Genomic DNA, 16,625 nt, shown 5'->3' on the forward strand with positions numbered 1-16,625 from the left:
ATGATCATTTTATTCTGAACAACATCTTAAAGAGACAATGTAATTTTTGAAAGAGACATTTTCAAATGATTTTATTGTACCTAAAGTTCATGAACACAAGAGGACACAATGTTCTTTAAAAGTTAGCGAAGGACATCTATTTCTACTGGTCTTTAGCCAAAGAACAATTTCCTTTTATCATTCTGTTTAATAAATAAATAAATATATATATATATATTATATATATAATATATATATAGTATACACACACACACTATACTGCTTCTGTCAAGGGGGTAGTAAATATTTCATTGTTGATTTAGATTGAAAGGAAATCAAAGCAAGTTGCAGAAACAGAATTCAGACTGGGAGATGTGGAAATGTTATTTGGCCAAGGAGAAACCTGAAATTGATGGAATCAGAGGATTGAAATGAAGCCCAGCGGTTACCCAGCTGTTCCCCTGTCTTTACACTGGAATTCATTCAAACACCCGGAAACTTAGCTAGAAAGTTGCCTGGAAACATTTTGGAGCCTTAATACAAAATATGTGATTCAAAGAACTTTCCATGAAAAACCTTCCCATTGCATACAACCATAAACACAATTCTTTATTTTCTCCCCTCCATAATATTTTTCTAGTTTTTATCATTACTCTTGTCCTTTTATTCATCTCCTGACAGAGAGTTGATACAGACCCTGAATGAGGGTCCCAGTCTCTGTTCCCTCCTGTCTGAGGCTTTCTGAGGTCTAGTCTAAAAACCCCCTTGTCTGTTCAGGCCTGTGTTCTCTCGCCCTGCCCTTGATAGAAATATTCTATTTATGTGCTCTCCTTCCTTGGTGTCAGAACCTCATCTGCCCCATTATCCTTTCCAGCTCAGAGATGCCTGTTATGGGCTGAGTTGTAGCCCACAAAATTCATATATTAAAGACCTAACTCACTCCCTGTACCTCAGAAAGTGACCATATTTGCAGATAGGACCTTTAAAGAGGCGATCAGGGTAAAATGAGGTCATTAGGAGGGTCCTAATTCAATATAACTGGTATCCTTATAAGAACAGAAGATTAGGACACCGACAGAGAGAAGACCATGTAAAGGCACAGGGAGAAGGAGGCCATCTACAAGCCAAAGAGAGAGGCTTGGAAAAAAACCTATCCCAGTGACACCCTGATCTTGGACTTCTAGCCTCCACAACTGAGAGAAAATAAATTTCTGTTGTTTAAGCACCTAATCTATGGTACTTTGTAATGGCAGCCTTAGTACACTAATACAAAGCCCAAACCCAAGCATGCAGTGGAAACCCCTTGACCAGGCCAGATGGAGCCCCTTGGATCTCCCATCCCTGCCTGAACAGACCCTCGGTCACTTCTCCCGTGTTCTCCTAGACTTCCGATGGGTGGTCCCTCCAGCTCTGCTCCTCCCTGGTTCTGTTCGTTACCTCCTTCATTATGCTTACAGAGCAGTGGTTTTCCCACCTTGGGGAGCTAAGAATCACTGCTTTGTGAACTCAGATACCCAGACCAGGGCTCTAGAGATTCAGGATCACCAGCACAGTGATGGGCCTGGGGAACCTGCACCTTTAGTAAATGCTCCTGGGTAATTCTGAGAACCCCATCAGAGATATTTCCTCTTTCCTGTCTCTCTGACTCAGTGGTCTTCCACCCTGACTGCTCAGTGGAGTTACCTGGGGAGCTTTTTAAAATCCATGTCCAAGCCCACCCAAGATATTCTGAACTAATTAACCAGGATTAGGGCCTGGATATCAGGATTTCTTTATGCTGTCCAAGTGATTCCTACATGCAGCCAAAGGGTCTCCTACATGAGACCACTGGTCTGGTCTCACTGCCAGGTTTCCTAAAGTCAAGCCATCCTCATAGTCACCTCCCAATGTCTCACTGAGCTTCTCTCTTTCCTGCTCTCCCCACCCCACTCACGCTCCATGATGCAGTCAGAATAATAGTTCTAAAACACCAGTTTAGTCCTCATTACTTCAGGTTAGATTATATAAGCTCCTTAGCCTGACTGCCAATGCCCTCCATGTTGGGCCTTTAAGGGCCTCTGCACCTTCACATCTCCCCCTGGGCTCCCCCAAGCTCCCTCCTACTTCTGTCATCACTCTTGCTTTCCCCCTGCCCCCTGAAATGTCCTTGCACCTGGCTAATCCCTTCAGTTCAGTGGTGGCATGATCTGGGAAAACTCTCCATGCCCAGGCTGGGAGATGAGCCACTCCTTTTTCAGAAGCCCACCAGTGCACGCCTCTCTCAGAGCCCCCATGACTGCTCTGTATTGTAAATGCTGCCTATCTGTCTCACCTGACTGCACCCATCTTTCCCCTCAGCCTCTCTAAGTCCCAACAGAGCATGTGTGTACAGAGAAGGATTTGGTGAGCATCTGCTAAATAAGTGAATGAATGAGTCAGTGAATACCTTGCCCTCTCCTGCTGTGCCCATTTCCCAGTGCCTGCCGTCTCATTACCATCCACAAACAGGTTTGGCTCCCTCAATCCCAACATTCCTCTATACCACTGTGTTCCACATCTCCTTTAAAAACTGTTTGCACCAGGGTTGACCCAGTCCAGATCTAGGAGTTGAGAATAGGTCACAGAATCCTAGCTATTCTGGGCAAGGCGTTTTCCATTCTTTAATACAATACCAGTACAAAGTAATCATTATCCTCTCCACTTTACAGCTGAGGAAACTGAGGCTCAGAGAGGTTGAAAGTGACTTTCCCAGGTTGCAAAGCTGGGGGTGGCTGAGCCAGAATGGAACCCCAGAATCTGGCTCCACAAGTTCCAGCCCTTCCTGCTGGACCACATGAACATCCATTGAAAGGAGATGCAGCTGGGTGGGTGGGAAGGAGGAATGGCTACCCAAGACTCAAGCTGCAAAGCAACTCATGGGCCCTGCAGCAGTCCCCCAATTCTATATCCATCTATAGCCAGAGCTTCTTGTTGTACCCAAGTGACCTGTCCGTAACGCCACCCTCCATCAAATATGTTTAGAATGTGTGGTCCATTCGAACAAGGGCTTTTGCCTACTTTGGTCACTGATGCATCCAAAGTGCCTAGAACAGTGTCTGGTATTAGGCAAATGTAATAATTTTTTTTTTGGTTTAATGGGGAAAAAAGAGTGAATTAACAACAATCATCCTATTGAAAGTACCCAGTGTAGTCCTCCTCAGTACTGTGCAGGCTTTTAGAACCTAATTCTCCAAAGAATCCACTTATAAGGGTAGAAAATTTGTTCTTCTCTCTCCTCTGTGATGTATTCTTCCCCTTTTCACATGTGGAGACTGAAAATTTTAAGTAGTCATTGGCAGAAATACACCTTAAGATCTTCTGATGAAAAGCCCTTTAATAGGTGAAAAAATGTCCTGATGTTACTTTAATTCCAAAATAGTAATCCTGGGTGGCACTACCTCGTGAGACCATGAGGCTTTGTAGCTGTTTATAAACCTGAAAATTGGTTCTAACTCATCACCATGAGCTATTGCTCATCACCTTGACTCTGACTTTTAAGTCCTCTCCGAGTCTGACTTTGAGCTCTCATCTCATGATACCAACACCATTGAAATAGGCTCAGATTGTTCTATATCCAAACAAAATACACACAGGAAGGACCTGTTCTATGACTTTTTAATCTAATGGGAATGAAGAGACAAGTGACTGGGTTCTCTAGTTCATTTCTGCATAGCAGTGTGTCCTCTTTACATCTCACCAGACCTTGATTTCTTAATGTCTGAAAAAGACAGACACATATTCTCTCTAGCACAAAAAAAGCCAGGATAGGAACTGTAAGACACAAATACGAGAACAAGAGTTAGATGGGGCCTCAGAGGTCACCTAAGTTTGGCTGAGCACCCTCTTCATAGATGAGGAACATGAGGCAGAGTGGGGTACATTAGTTTCCTATTGCTGCCATAACAAGTAATCACAAACATGGTGGCTTAAAATAATATGAATGTATTTTCATACAGTGCTGGGGTCAGAAGTTGGGGACAAGTCTTACAGGGCTAAAATCAAGGTGTCAGCAGGGCTGGTTCCTTCTGGAGGCTCCAGGGGAGAATCCATTCCTTGCCTCTTACAGCTTCCACAAGCTGCCAGCACCCCTTGGCTTCCGTCCTCATCAGTCCCCTCTGTTTCCATGGTCACATCCCCCTCTTGTCTCTGACTTTGAACTTCCTGATGCCCTCTTATAAGGACCTTTGTGATTACCATGTGAATGCTCCAGGATGATCCTCTTGTCTCAAGATTTGTAATTTAACCACATCAGTGAAGTCCCCTTTGCCATCTAAGGTAACATCACAGGTTCTGGAGTTTAGGACATGGACATCACTAGGGGCCATTATCCGGCCTACCCCATAAAGACATTTGCTTAAGTTGACACCAAGTGGAAGCAGCCAGGCCCAGGACTGAGGTCTCTCAGCTGCTCCTGTTTATCTTCACCTGGGTGTCAGCAGAGGTCTCTCTGTCATTCAAGATTAAGTAAAAGCGTATCCAGCCCCCATTCTAGGTTCTGTGAGTTTAATGCACTCTGCAAAATTGGGCTAACACCCCCAGGGTGTCTTCTCAAGGTCACCTGTCCCTGACACCCTCTGAGCTCTCACGCCCACTGAACTCCTGATTTTACTGCATCTCAACTCGTATAGCAGTTCTCTTCTCTCAGCTCCTTGTCCCCTCCATTCTGTGTTGGTCCAGGCATGGGACTCAGCCGCTTTCCTTGATCTACCCCAAACCACTCACATAGGAGATTACTGTCATTCATGCAAATGTCCGTTCATTCATTCATTCATTCATTCAGAGTTCTCCAGGAGGACTGAGGCTCAGTTGGACACAGGTGTAACTGACTTGATAATACATTCCATATTTGTTACCACCCCTTCTCTTTCTCACTTTCCTACCACTATCAGGACTTCTTTAGATTACTTCCCAAATGAATTACTTGTACTCAAATTCTTATCTTGGGATCTGCCTCAGGAGCAACTCAAACCAAGACAGTAGTCAAAATCAGTCCACTAGAGTTAGCAACATCAATGACAATAGCGTCTCCAAATGGCACCTGTGATCATGCACTTGTACTTCCAGGAAGGGGAGAAGGACCCCCACAGCACCTTTAGCCAGGGGTATCTTTATATATAAAAACAAGAGGTTCTGGAAGGATGTTTTTTTTCCACTCCCACCAAGAAATATCTCCTATACTCATTACTCCCTAGAGTCTTTCAATGGGGAATGGCATGTTTTTTAATCAAACACCTGTCTAGCTTCCAAATTCTCCTGGAGAAAAGCATGCAACATCCCAAATTTACATGATGGTATAGTTGACCGATACCCAATCCTCTCTTGAGAAGAGACTTCAGTGTAAGGTTGGCTATGTACACAGAAGATGCAGGCCATGTGATGCAGGGGGACAGAGAGGGAAGCTGGCTAGCACTTCCTGCTTCACCCAGAGCCAGCACTGTGGCTGGATCCCACCTGCACAAACTCTGATCAGCACTCCCCGCCTCACCCTGAGTATTAGCTCCTTCTTCCAACTTCAACTCCAGATCTTTCACTGCTGAAAAGACCTGAGACAGATGGCTCTGTCTGCAGGATTCTCACTGGATCAGATTCCTCAGCTCTGAGCTCCCTTCCAGGTGATCCACATCCTGGTCATTCACTACCAGGCACAAGGCCTGGTAGCTATCTCCCTGGAAAAGCTGGAGGGTTGGAATAAGGAGTCAGGAGACATTATTTCTAGTCCTAATCCTCCCCCTCTGATGACTGAGCTGCTGGGGGGAAATCTAGCCTGCCCCCAGGAATTCTTGTGTCTAGAAGTGGCATCTAGCTGGGCTCACTGTTAATCATAATTTTTTCAGGTGTCACAGGCAGAAATCAATGGTAGGCCCACCCTGACTTGTGTAAGCAGGAAGGAAAGGGTACATTAGGTGACCTAGGAATGCTTCAGTGTTCTCAAGATTTCTCTCTCTCTGCCTCTTGGTGCTTTTGGTCCCTGGATGTTACCTTATTCTCCATGACCTCATAGGGCTTTTTTTTCCCATGCAGCAGGGAAGACGGCCACTGACAGCCTCAGATTCAAATCTTTATAGCATGTCAGAAGCAGGAGGCTGTCTTTCCCCCTGATGTCCCCAAAACAGTCCCAAGGAAGGGCTCTGATTAGCTTGGCTTGGTCATGCACTCATTTCTGAACCAATCTCTGCAACCAGTAGGGGATGGTTCACTGGTCCGGGATGGTTCACTGGTCCAGCCTGGATCACCTGCCTACCCTGTGACTGAAGAACGGGGGCAGGGTGTGCTATCATTGCAAGGGACAGGGGAAAAATCAGGCTCGGCACCAACAATCCATGACTACCTCAGCCCCCAGCTTGTCTATATGTGTCTGATAGCCATGGTTCATAGTGGCTGCTGAGAGAGAATGACAACTCAGGAGTTGGGAAAGAATGAGGATAAGGGAGAGTGAGCAGAAGGTGTAGAGCCTATGAAGGTAAAATTGCTCCTCTTATCCTTGGAAGGCAGTAAATTCAAAGAGGGAAGCTAAGGAAAGCACTCCCTGGTGGGCAGGGAGCCCAGGTGATGTCACTCCTCCGAGAACGAGAGGGAGTGTCTTTAAAAGTGGAGACAGCACCTCCAGCTTCATGTTCTCACTCTGTAAAATAAAGACAGTAGTTCTGGGCTCTTCAGGCTTTTCCAAGGTTCTACAGAAGTAGGACCTGAGATGGGGATTCCTGGTGGGAGTGCTCTCAGGAGAAGGAGAAGGAGACAGAAAGAAGCAGGATAAAACAGAGGAAGAAGCCAAGAACGATGCAGGTTCAGCTGAATTTATTCAGCTCAGTAGCACCTACGGCACCACAGAGTTATCCTGCCTCAAGACAAGGAACTAGGTTTGTGCACCCCATATCTGTCTGTCATTGGCTGAGGGTTACCTCCAGAGGGAAAGCAGTCATTTCTAGGCAGCCCAGTGCTCCGAAGAAAGAAGTAGATGAGAGCTGGGTGCAGCCAAAACTCACAGCAGCTGGAGGCGGGGTATATGGCAAATTAAAGGGTACCCAGTGTGCCCCAACAGTATTCCCTATTCAAGTGCCCATCACAGTGCTGGGAGTTATCATCATCATTACCTTTATTTTATCCCTGTTATGCAAAAGTAAAACAAACAAACCTAGGTTCCTATCCTGTGCCAGCCCTGCCATGGACTAGTTATGTGATTTGGGGTATCTGATTTAACCCCTTTGAGTTTCAGAGTTGTAATCCACAAAACAGGCTAATAACCAGAGCTACTTCCTGGGGCTGTTGTGAGGATGACATGAGATCATCCCTCAGAAGTTCTTAGTGTGGTGCTTGGAGCAGGAGAAGCTCTCAAGTGCTTCTTAGTTATTATTAGCTTCTGTGGCTGGACTGTCTAAAACAGCCCGCACTCGAGCTCACAAACATGTGGAGATCATGAGGACACTGACGAGTTTCACAAAGATAGGAATAAGAATTTGCATCATGTAAAAGATGAAGTCAGCTGTGTTTAAAAAAGCGAATCCAGTTTCAAAAAAAAGGATGTGAAAGCCCAGCCTGAGTGTAGTCTGAGGATGTATGCTTCTCAGCAAGATGGTCTGGGGTGTGAGAACCTTTGCAGCCATTCCTCAGGTCCATGCAGATCACGGCTCACAACAAAGGGGCTCACCCCGGGCTTTCACAAAGATTTGTCAGCCCCGGGTCACTACCTGTAACTTGGTGGATCAGCTCTTCCTCCCTGTAAGCAACAAGAATGTATGTCCAGGTACAGATCAGCTCAGGCTCTGACATCAGACAAAAACAGGGCGTGCCCTGGCTTCGCGCTCTGACAGCTACATGGCCATAAACATATCATTTAGACTCTCTGAGTTTCATTTCCTTCTCACTTAATAGAGGGAGATATTATCTGTACTTAGAGTTATTATAGAGAATTAAATTAAGCGGTATTTATAAACACTTCAATCAGTGCCTGGTTCTTAAATCAGTGCCTGCTCACAACGAGCAGCAATTATTGTTGTTATTGATGTTCATGTGTTCGACCAATATTCCTTATCACCTACCATGAGTCCGCACTGTCCCTGAGAGTGGGAAGACATTGGCAAGAAAAAACATGAGGTTCTTGCTCTTAAGGAGCTTTCATTTCATTCAAATGAGAAGAGAGAGTAAATAAACAAGAAATACTCCAGGGTATGGTTAACTGTTACGCAGGGAATTAAAATAGGGTGATGTGATAGAGTGATGAGATACTTTAGTCTGGCCTCTTCTTTAGAAAGGAGGCAAGCTTCAGGCTGAGATCTGAAAAACAAGATGGTGCCAATGGTGAAATGTCCCAGGCAACCTACGGGCAGGCAGAGGTAGCAGCTATGCAAAGGCCCAGAGGTGGAAGCGAGTTGGCCATGGTTAGAGCAAGATCCATATGCTTGACGGACACATAAGAGGCTAAGGTGGCTGGATCCAGTGGGAGATCATGGTGGACAGAAAAAGATGAGTTTGGAACAGTAGAAAGAGAACATGCAGGATTTTTGTAAGCAAAGCGAGGTGTTTGGATCTTAATCGAAATGGAATAGAAATCAACAGAAGGATTTTCAGCTAAAGGGATATTATCTGAAATAAGCTTTTAAAAATTCACTTGGATTATTTCATCTCATTTTTAAAGAAGTAACAATACCATGCTACATTAGCTTTCAGAAAATTAAGGACACATGAACACTTCCTAATTCATCATATAAAGCTGGTATTATCCTAACAACAAAGCCAGACAGACATCATAAGAAAACTAATACCCACAAGAACACAGATACAAATATTCTTAAAATATTAGCAATCTGAATCTAGCAGCATGTCTTTAATGACTTTTCCTCTGACCCTTCAGCAACAGCCTTCCAGAACTCCCTCTCCTAGCTCCACTCATGGTCTAATTCCAATATTAACCCTATTAAATCACTAATACTTGTTTAAAAATGCATTTGATAAAATGCAACACACATTCATGATAAAAGCTCTCAATAAAATTGATGGGACTTCTTCAATCTGAACAAGGATATCTGTAAAAAACATACAGCTAACTCCATGCTTAATATGAAACTGGCTTATTCCTGAGACCAGGAACAAGGCAAGGAGGTCCTTTTCACCCCTCCCAATTAACATTATACTACGGGTTCTAGCCATTTCAATAAGGCATTGTATCCTGCAATTTTACTGAAATTCATTTATTAGTTCTAAAAGGTTTTTTGGTAGAGTCTTTAGGGATTTCTTTATATAATATCGTGTCATTTGTAAATGGTGACAGTTTTACTTCTTCCTTTCTAATTTGGATGGCTTTTTTCCCCCACCTAATTGCTCTGGCTAGGACTTCCAATACTATGTTAAATAGAAGTGATGAGAATGGGCATCCTTGTCTTGTTCCTGACCTTAGAGGAAAGGCTCTCAGGTTTTCACCATTGGGTATGATGTTTGCTGTGGGTTTGTCATATAAAGCCTTTGTTACATTATGTTCCTTCCACACCCACTTTGTTGAGAGTTTTTGCCATAAATGAATGTTGAATTTTGTTAAAACTTTTTCTGCATCTATTGAAGTGATCATAGGATTTTTATCCTTCATTTTGTTAATGTGGTATATTATATTGATGGATTTTGTATGTTGAACCATTCTCTCATTCATGGAATAAATCCCACTTGATCATGGTGTATAATCCTCTTAATGGATTGTTAAATTCATTTTGCTAATATTTTGTGGAGGATTTTTGCATCTATATCCATCAGGAATATTGGCCTGTAATTTTCTTTTCTTATGGTCCCCTTGTCTAGTTTTAGAATTAGGGTGATGCTGACCTCAAAGAATGGGTTCAAAAGAGTTCCCTCCTCTTTGAGTTCTTGCAAGAGTTTGAAGAGAGGGGCGCCTGGGTGGCACAGCGGTTAAGCGTCTGCCTTCGGCTCAGGGCGTGATCCCGGCGTTATGGGATCGAGCCCCACATCAGGCTCCTCCGCTGGGAGCCTGCTTCTTCCTCTCCCACTCCCCCTGCTTGTGTTCCCTCTCTCACTGGCTGTCTCTATCTCTGTCGAATAAATAAATAAAATCTTTAAAAAAAGAAGAGTTTGAGGAGAATAGGTATTAATATTTCTTTGAATATTTGGTAGGATTCCTCAGTGAAGCCATCTGGTCCTGGACTTTTGAGGGTAGGTTTTTGATTACTGATTCAATCTCCTTACTAGTAATTGGTCTATTCAGATTTTCTACTTCATTGTAATTAAATCTTGATAGGTTGTATGTTTCTAGGAATATATCCATTTCTTCTAAGTTGTCCAATTTGTTGCCGTTATCATTGTTCATAACAGTCTTGTGACTCTGTATTTCTGCGGTATCAGTTGTAACTTCTCCTCTCCCATTTCTGATTTTATTTATTTGAGTCCTCTCTCTTTTTTTCTTGGTGAGTCTAGCTAAAGGCTTATCAATTTTGTTTATCGTTTCAAAGAGCCAGCTCTTAGTTTCACTGATCTTCTCTATTTTCTTTTTAGACTCTATTTCATTTATTTCTGCTCTGGTCTTTATTATTTCCCTCCTTCTACTAACTTTGGACTTCACATGTTCTTTTTCTATTTCCCTAAGTTGTAAAGTTAAGTTGTTTGAGACTTTTCTTGTTCTTGGGGTACGCATTTATCACTACAGACCTCCCTCTTAGAATTGCTTTTGCTGCATCCCACACATTTTGTTACATTTCCATTTTCATTTGTCTCAAGACATTTTTTGATTTCTCTTTTGATTTCTTCTTTGATTCATTGGTTGGTGAGTAGTATGTGGTTCAATCTCCACAAATTTGTGAACTTTACAGTTTTCTTCATGTAATTAATTTCTAGTTTCATACCATTGTGGTCAGAAAAGATGCTTGATACAATTTTAATCCTCTTAGATGTATTGAGACTTGTTTTGTAGCTTAATATGTGATCTATCATGGAAAACGTTCTGTGTGCACTTGAGAAGAATGTGTATTCTATTGCTTTTGGATGGAATATTCTGTATATACCAATTAAGTCCATATGATCTAATGTATAGTTTAATGCCAATGTTTCCTCATTGATTTATGCTTAGATGACCTAACCATTGATGTATGTGGGGGTATTAAATCCCCTGATATTATTGTGTTGCTCTCAGCTTCTCCCTTTATGTCTGTTAATAACTTGTTTTATATATTTAGGTGCCCTATGTTGGGTGCATAAATATTTACAAATGTTATATCCCCCTTGTTAGATTGATCTCTTTATCATTATGTGATGTCCATCTTTGTCTCTTATTACAGTCTTTGTTTTAAAGTCTGTTTTGTCTGTATATGCATATAGCTACTCCCACTTTCTTTTGGTTTCCATTTTCATGGAATATCTTTTTCTATTCCTTCACTTTAAGTGTGTGGGTCTTAACATTTGAGGTGAGTCTCCTGTAGGCAGCATACAGATGGGCCTTTCAAAAAAAAAAATCTATTTAGCCGCTCCATGTCTTCCAATTGGACAGTTTAGTCCATCTACACATAAAGGAATTATTAACAGTTATGTTGCCATTTTGTTGTGTACTGGCTATTTTGATAGTTCTTCTCTGTTCCTTTTTTCTTTCCTTGCTCTCTTCCTTTGTGATTTGATGAATTTCTTTAGTGGTATGCTTATACCCCTTTCTCTTTTGTGTATTTACTACAGGTTTTTGCTTTGTGGTTACGATGAGGCTTACATATAACCACTTATATCCATAACAGTCTATTTCAAGTTGATAACAACTGAAGTTTGATCTCATTCTAAGTTTTTACTACTTTTGTCTTTTAACCTTCATACTGGCTATATAAGTGATTAACCCACTATCTTTGCTATATATTTACCTTTTCAGTGAAATTTACTCTTTCATGTTTCTTGTCACCAATTAGTGCCCTTTTTATTCAGCTTCAAGATGTCCTTTTAACATTTCTTGGAAAGCCAGTTCAGTAGCGATGAACTACTTTAGCATTTGATTGTCTGGAAAATATCTTTCTTTCAATTCTGAATAACAAGTTTTCTGGATAAAGTATTCTTGGTTGGAACTTAGTTTCTCTAAGCACTTTGAATATATCATGTCACTCCTGGTCTGCAACATTTCTGCTGAAAAATCTGCTGATAGTCTTATGAAGGTTCCCTTTTATGTAATAAGTTACTTTTCTCTTGCTGCCTTCAAGAGTCTCTCCTTGTCTTTAACTTTTGACATTTTAATTATAGTGTGTCTCAGTGTGGGTCTCTTTGGGTTCATCTAATGTTTTACTCTCGGTGCTTCCTGAGTCTGGATATCTGTTTTCTTCCCTGGGTTATGAAAATTTTCAGCCATTATTTCTTCAAACAAAATTTCTGCCCCTTTCTCTCTTTTTTCTCCTGCTGGGAGCCCTCTTATGTGAATGTTAGTCTGTTTGATGTTGTGCCATAAGCAACCTCAGCTATTTTTACTTTTTTTCATTCTTGGTTTTTTGTTTGTTTGGTTTTGGTTATTGCTGCTCTGATTAGGTGAGTCTCACTGCTTTGTTTTTGAGTTGACTAATTTTTCTTCTGCTTCAGCTAGTCTGCTGTTGAACCCCTCTAGACTACTTTTCAGCTCATTTATAGTGTTCTTCAGTTATGTGGCTTCTACTTAGTATGTTCTTCTATTCTCCATCTCTTCACTAAAGTTCGCATTGTGTTTATCCATTCTTCTCCCCAGTTTGGTGAGATCTTTATGACCATCACTTTGAAGTCTTTGTCAGGTGAATTACTTATCTCTCCTTCATTAAAAATTTTTCCCCTATGGTTTTATCTTGTTCTTTCATTTGGAACGTGTTCTTCTCTTTCTTCATTTTGCTTGACTCTCGGTGTTGGTTTCTATACAGCAGATGAAACAACAACCTCTCCTGGTCTTGAAGGGGTGCCTTGTGTAGAAGATGAATCTTACTATTCAACCCTGCCCCAGCTCTTTGTCATCTCTCCAGTCTTTGTGCTTATCCAAGCAGCCTATTATACTTTAATGACTCCTGGTAGTTGAGGATGTGCCAAGACCTGTCCCTGTCCTTAAGTGGAGGATCTCAGCACCTAGATTTGGGCTATTTGAAAGCCAGACCCTAAAGCAGCAGCTTTCAGAAGTATGCAAATATATATAGTCCAACGGGTCTGCAAGCATAAGCCTTGCTGGCCAGGTGATCCAGAGGTATTCCCTGGGTGGCAGTCACAAAGCTCAGGGCTCTGGCAGTGTATAAGCTTTTCTCTGAGAGTTACTAGCAAGCTGGAGCAAGACAGAGGGAGAGTGCAAAGATGGCGTCCACATCCTACATTTCCTGAGTGCAACCCCACTGGCCACTAAATGTGTGCTAAACCTGAAGCCTCAAACAAAAGCTCCTGGACAAACCAAGTGGTTTCCTTACAGAAAACTGGGAGGGGAGGTGTGCCTCAGTCTGCCATCTGCATAGTGCCCTGAGGGTGGCAGCCTGCCAAGAACTGTCTCCAATTGCCACAGTCCTATAGGACCCAGGAATGCAAGCCCCCCTGGCCACCAGAGCAAGGTAACCAAGGGGCATCCCTTGGGTGGCAGCTGCAAAAACCAGGGCACCAGCCACATGTAAAGCTCCTCTCCAGAAGACACTGATGCTCTGGAGCACAGCAGAAGGAGAATATAGAGTTTCTACCCTCTGTGGTGTCTGGAAAGGATTACAATTAGCTCCTAGATGTGTTTTAAATAGGAAGCCTATCCCTCAAGCCACAGCCATGATGATAAGCTAACAGTCTTCTTACACAGAAAGATGAAGCTCTTGAGTCTGTTGCTTCTTGGTGCACCCTGGGGTGGTAGCTGTTTAAGAACTCCTTCTCTATTGGAGTCCTGGGTGGCACCAAAAATCAGGGTGCCAGACAGGGGTATGAGCTCTTTTCTGGATGACATGGATTATTACAGTCCCATACAGCCTGGAAAGCAAGCTCCCCTGGCCTCCAGAGTCAGGAAGTCAAGAGGCATCCTCTGGGTGGCAGTCACAAAGATTGGGGCACCAGACACATGAAAAAGCTCCCTTCCAGGAGATACAAAGGTGTTCTGGAGCACAGCAAAGGGAGGGCTCAAAGATGTGTCCACCAGACTCCATCCCTAGAGAGTGTTCCAGCAGGCTCCTAGATGTGTGTTTTAAATAGATGCCTACCCTTCAAGCTGGCACTTTAATATTAGCAGGTTAGCTTTCTTCACTTCACAAAGTCTGGGCATGACTGACTGCCTCTGAGCTGGGCCCCAGGGCAGCTAAGTCAGAGTTCTTTAGCCCTTTTAAAAACCATTTCTCAGATCACTACAATCTTATGGATCTTGGGATACGAGCCCTGTTGGTTTTCAAAGTTAGATGTTTCAGGGACTTTTCTCTCAGGTGCAGGTCCTGAAATCTAGGTGCCTTATGTGGAGTCTGAACCTTTTGCTCCTTGGACAGAATCTCTGGGTTTTGGGTTTTCTCCTGGTTGTGGGTTGCTGCACTTGGATTAGAGTTTATGTGAGATTGTGTCCTAGTCTCTCTTACCTGCTTCAGTGTAGTTTTTTTTTTTTTTCTTGTTTGCCCAATGTGTAGTCACCACTCAGCCAGTCTTCATGTTTTTTAATGAGGAAATTGCTCCATATGTATCTGTAGACTCAGTGTGTCTGTGGGAGGAGGTGAGTTCAGGATCTTCTTATATTACCTTCTTGAACCGCCAGGCATAGTGTTACAATGCTTGACTTTCGTTAATTGGTTCCTATAAAGTTGTCTAATGTCTCTCTTCAGTGTCATGAGCACATGTGTCCTATTCTCATTCACAGTTCTTCAGCCCCTTGAACACAAGATCAAAAGTCCAGCATTCTCTGTGCGCTCTGTTCTTTCACACTTAAATTCTGTTTGCCCAGAGTGAGGAGCACCACACCCAAGGGATGGCATGACTTTGAAGGAGAAAGGGTGACCAGAGTTGGTGTCTACAGTTCCCTATACCATGCCCTTTCACTAGGGCACATTTTAAAGTGATCTAACCACAACTTCTAGACGAACCATAATAAATTATTTAGAATTCGGTGAATTCAGAAGCATTCCCACCAAACCTTTAAATTGGTCTTCCCCTCTTTTCTTTCTGGCAATGCTCCCCTCTTCTTAAAACTACTGATAGTGAAGATTTGTGAAACCTGAGTTTGAATCCTCATATACCACCTAATGAGTCATGTGGCCTTATTCTAGTTCTGGGACTCAATGAGTTTAGCTGTAAAGGGAAAATGGAGCAAAGTCAGTGGTTCTTAATCCTGGCTGCATGTTAGAATCACTGGGAGAAAGTTTAAAAATTATTTATGCCCTGACCACAACCCAAATAACTGCATCATAATCTCTGGTAGTGAAACCTAGGCATCAGTATTCTTGGAAGATCCCCCAACTTGATTCTAATTACAGGCAAGGCTCAGAACCCTAAGTTTAAGGATTCTCAAAGTTCCTTCTCTGATTTATATTTTTCTTGGCTCCCATGACCCCAACCAATGGTGACCACTCGAAGGCAGGGTGATTGAAGATGCTGTGGCTAACCAGTTCTCAGAGGATGCATCTACTCAGTTTGATAAGGACCACATCTGGCCTGGCTGCTGAAGAACCAGTATTTGAAAGTGTGCTCTTGAGCAGGTAAGCAAAACCAACCTCCCTGGGTTGCATTCAAGACCCTGCCTTTGGTGTCCCCTAAATTAAGAAAAACTATCACTCTAGGGGAAGCAGGAATTGGAGCTCTTAAACACAGGGTTCAGAAGCCTCCAGGGACTACAGAAAGGCAATGATGAGTTGATTTTCATCCTTTGTTTGTGCCAAATGGAGTGAGTCAAAGAGAAGGCATGTTAAATTCACAAAGCAGAGACTATTTTTAAACATTAATTTGACTTTTTAAAAGATTGATCAGATGTAAGCATTAGGTAGCAGAATCCTGGGAAATTTTTTTACCTTTTTGATAATTAACATTCTTCAAGAATATAACAATAATACATTATTAAATGTTCATAAAACGTTAAAAACACATGCACACATATATTATTTTTTGTTACATAAATGAGATCATATAATTCTTATTGTTCTGTGACCTGTTTTACTATTTAGTAATAAGTATTTTAGATTAATTTTTATTTTTTTATTTAAATTCAATTTAGTTAACATATACTGTATTATTAGTTTCAGGGGTAGAATTTAGTGATTCATAAGTTGCATAGAATACTCAGTGCTCATTACATCAAGTGCCCCCCTTAATGCCCATCACCCAGTTACCCCATCCACCCACCCATTTCCTCAGTTTTTTTCTATAGTTAAGAGTCTCTTTATGGTTTGCCTCCCTCTCTGTTTTCATCTTAGTTTATTTTTCCTTCCCTTCCCCTATGTTTATCAGTTTTGTTTCTTAAATTCCACATATGAGTGAGATCATATGGTATTTGTGTTTCTCTGACTGGCTTATTTCACTTAGCATAATACCCTCTAGTTTCCATCCACGTCACTGCAAATGGCTAGATTCCATTCTTTTTGATGGCTTAGTAATATTCCACTGTGCATGCGCATGTGTGTGTGTGTGTGTGTACCACATCTTCTTTATCCATTCTTCTGTCAATGGACATCTGGGCTCTTTCCATATTTTGGCTATTGAGGACATTGTTGCTATAAACATTGGGG

The 16,625-nt window shown here is 42.2% G+C and overlaps 1 long non-coding RNA gene across 4 annotated transcripts in view; it reads right to left on the bottom strand.

Annotated features, from left to right (window-relative positions):
- LOC125281353 (uncharacterized) overlaps window positions 1-16,625 on the bottom strand; it is a 168,848-nt gene that overhangs the window by 5,227 nt on the left and 146,996 nt on the right. Inside the window, exon 5 of one of the 4 annotated variants that reach the window (XR_007188519.2) lies at window positions 650-7,711. The exons of the other annotated variants lie outside the window; for them this stretch is intronic. This is a non-coding gene — a long non-coding RNA (uncharacterized LOC125281353). Of the gene's footprint in view, window positions 1-649; window positions 7,712-16,625 lie in introns of those variants that run through there. 4 annotated transcript variants of the gene reach the window in all.

Source organism: Ursus arctos, unplaced genomic scaffold (genome assembly GCF_023065955.2).
Source record: "Ursus arctos isolate Adak ecotype North America unplaced genomic scaffold, UrsArc2.0 scaffold_1, whole genome shotgun sequence".
Taxonomy (NCBI): Eukaryota; Metazoa; Chordata; class Mammalia; order Carnivora; family Ursidae; genus Ursus; species Ursus arctos.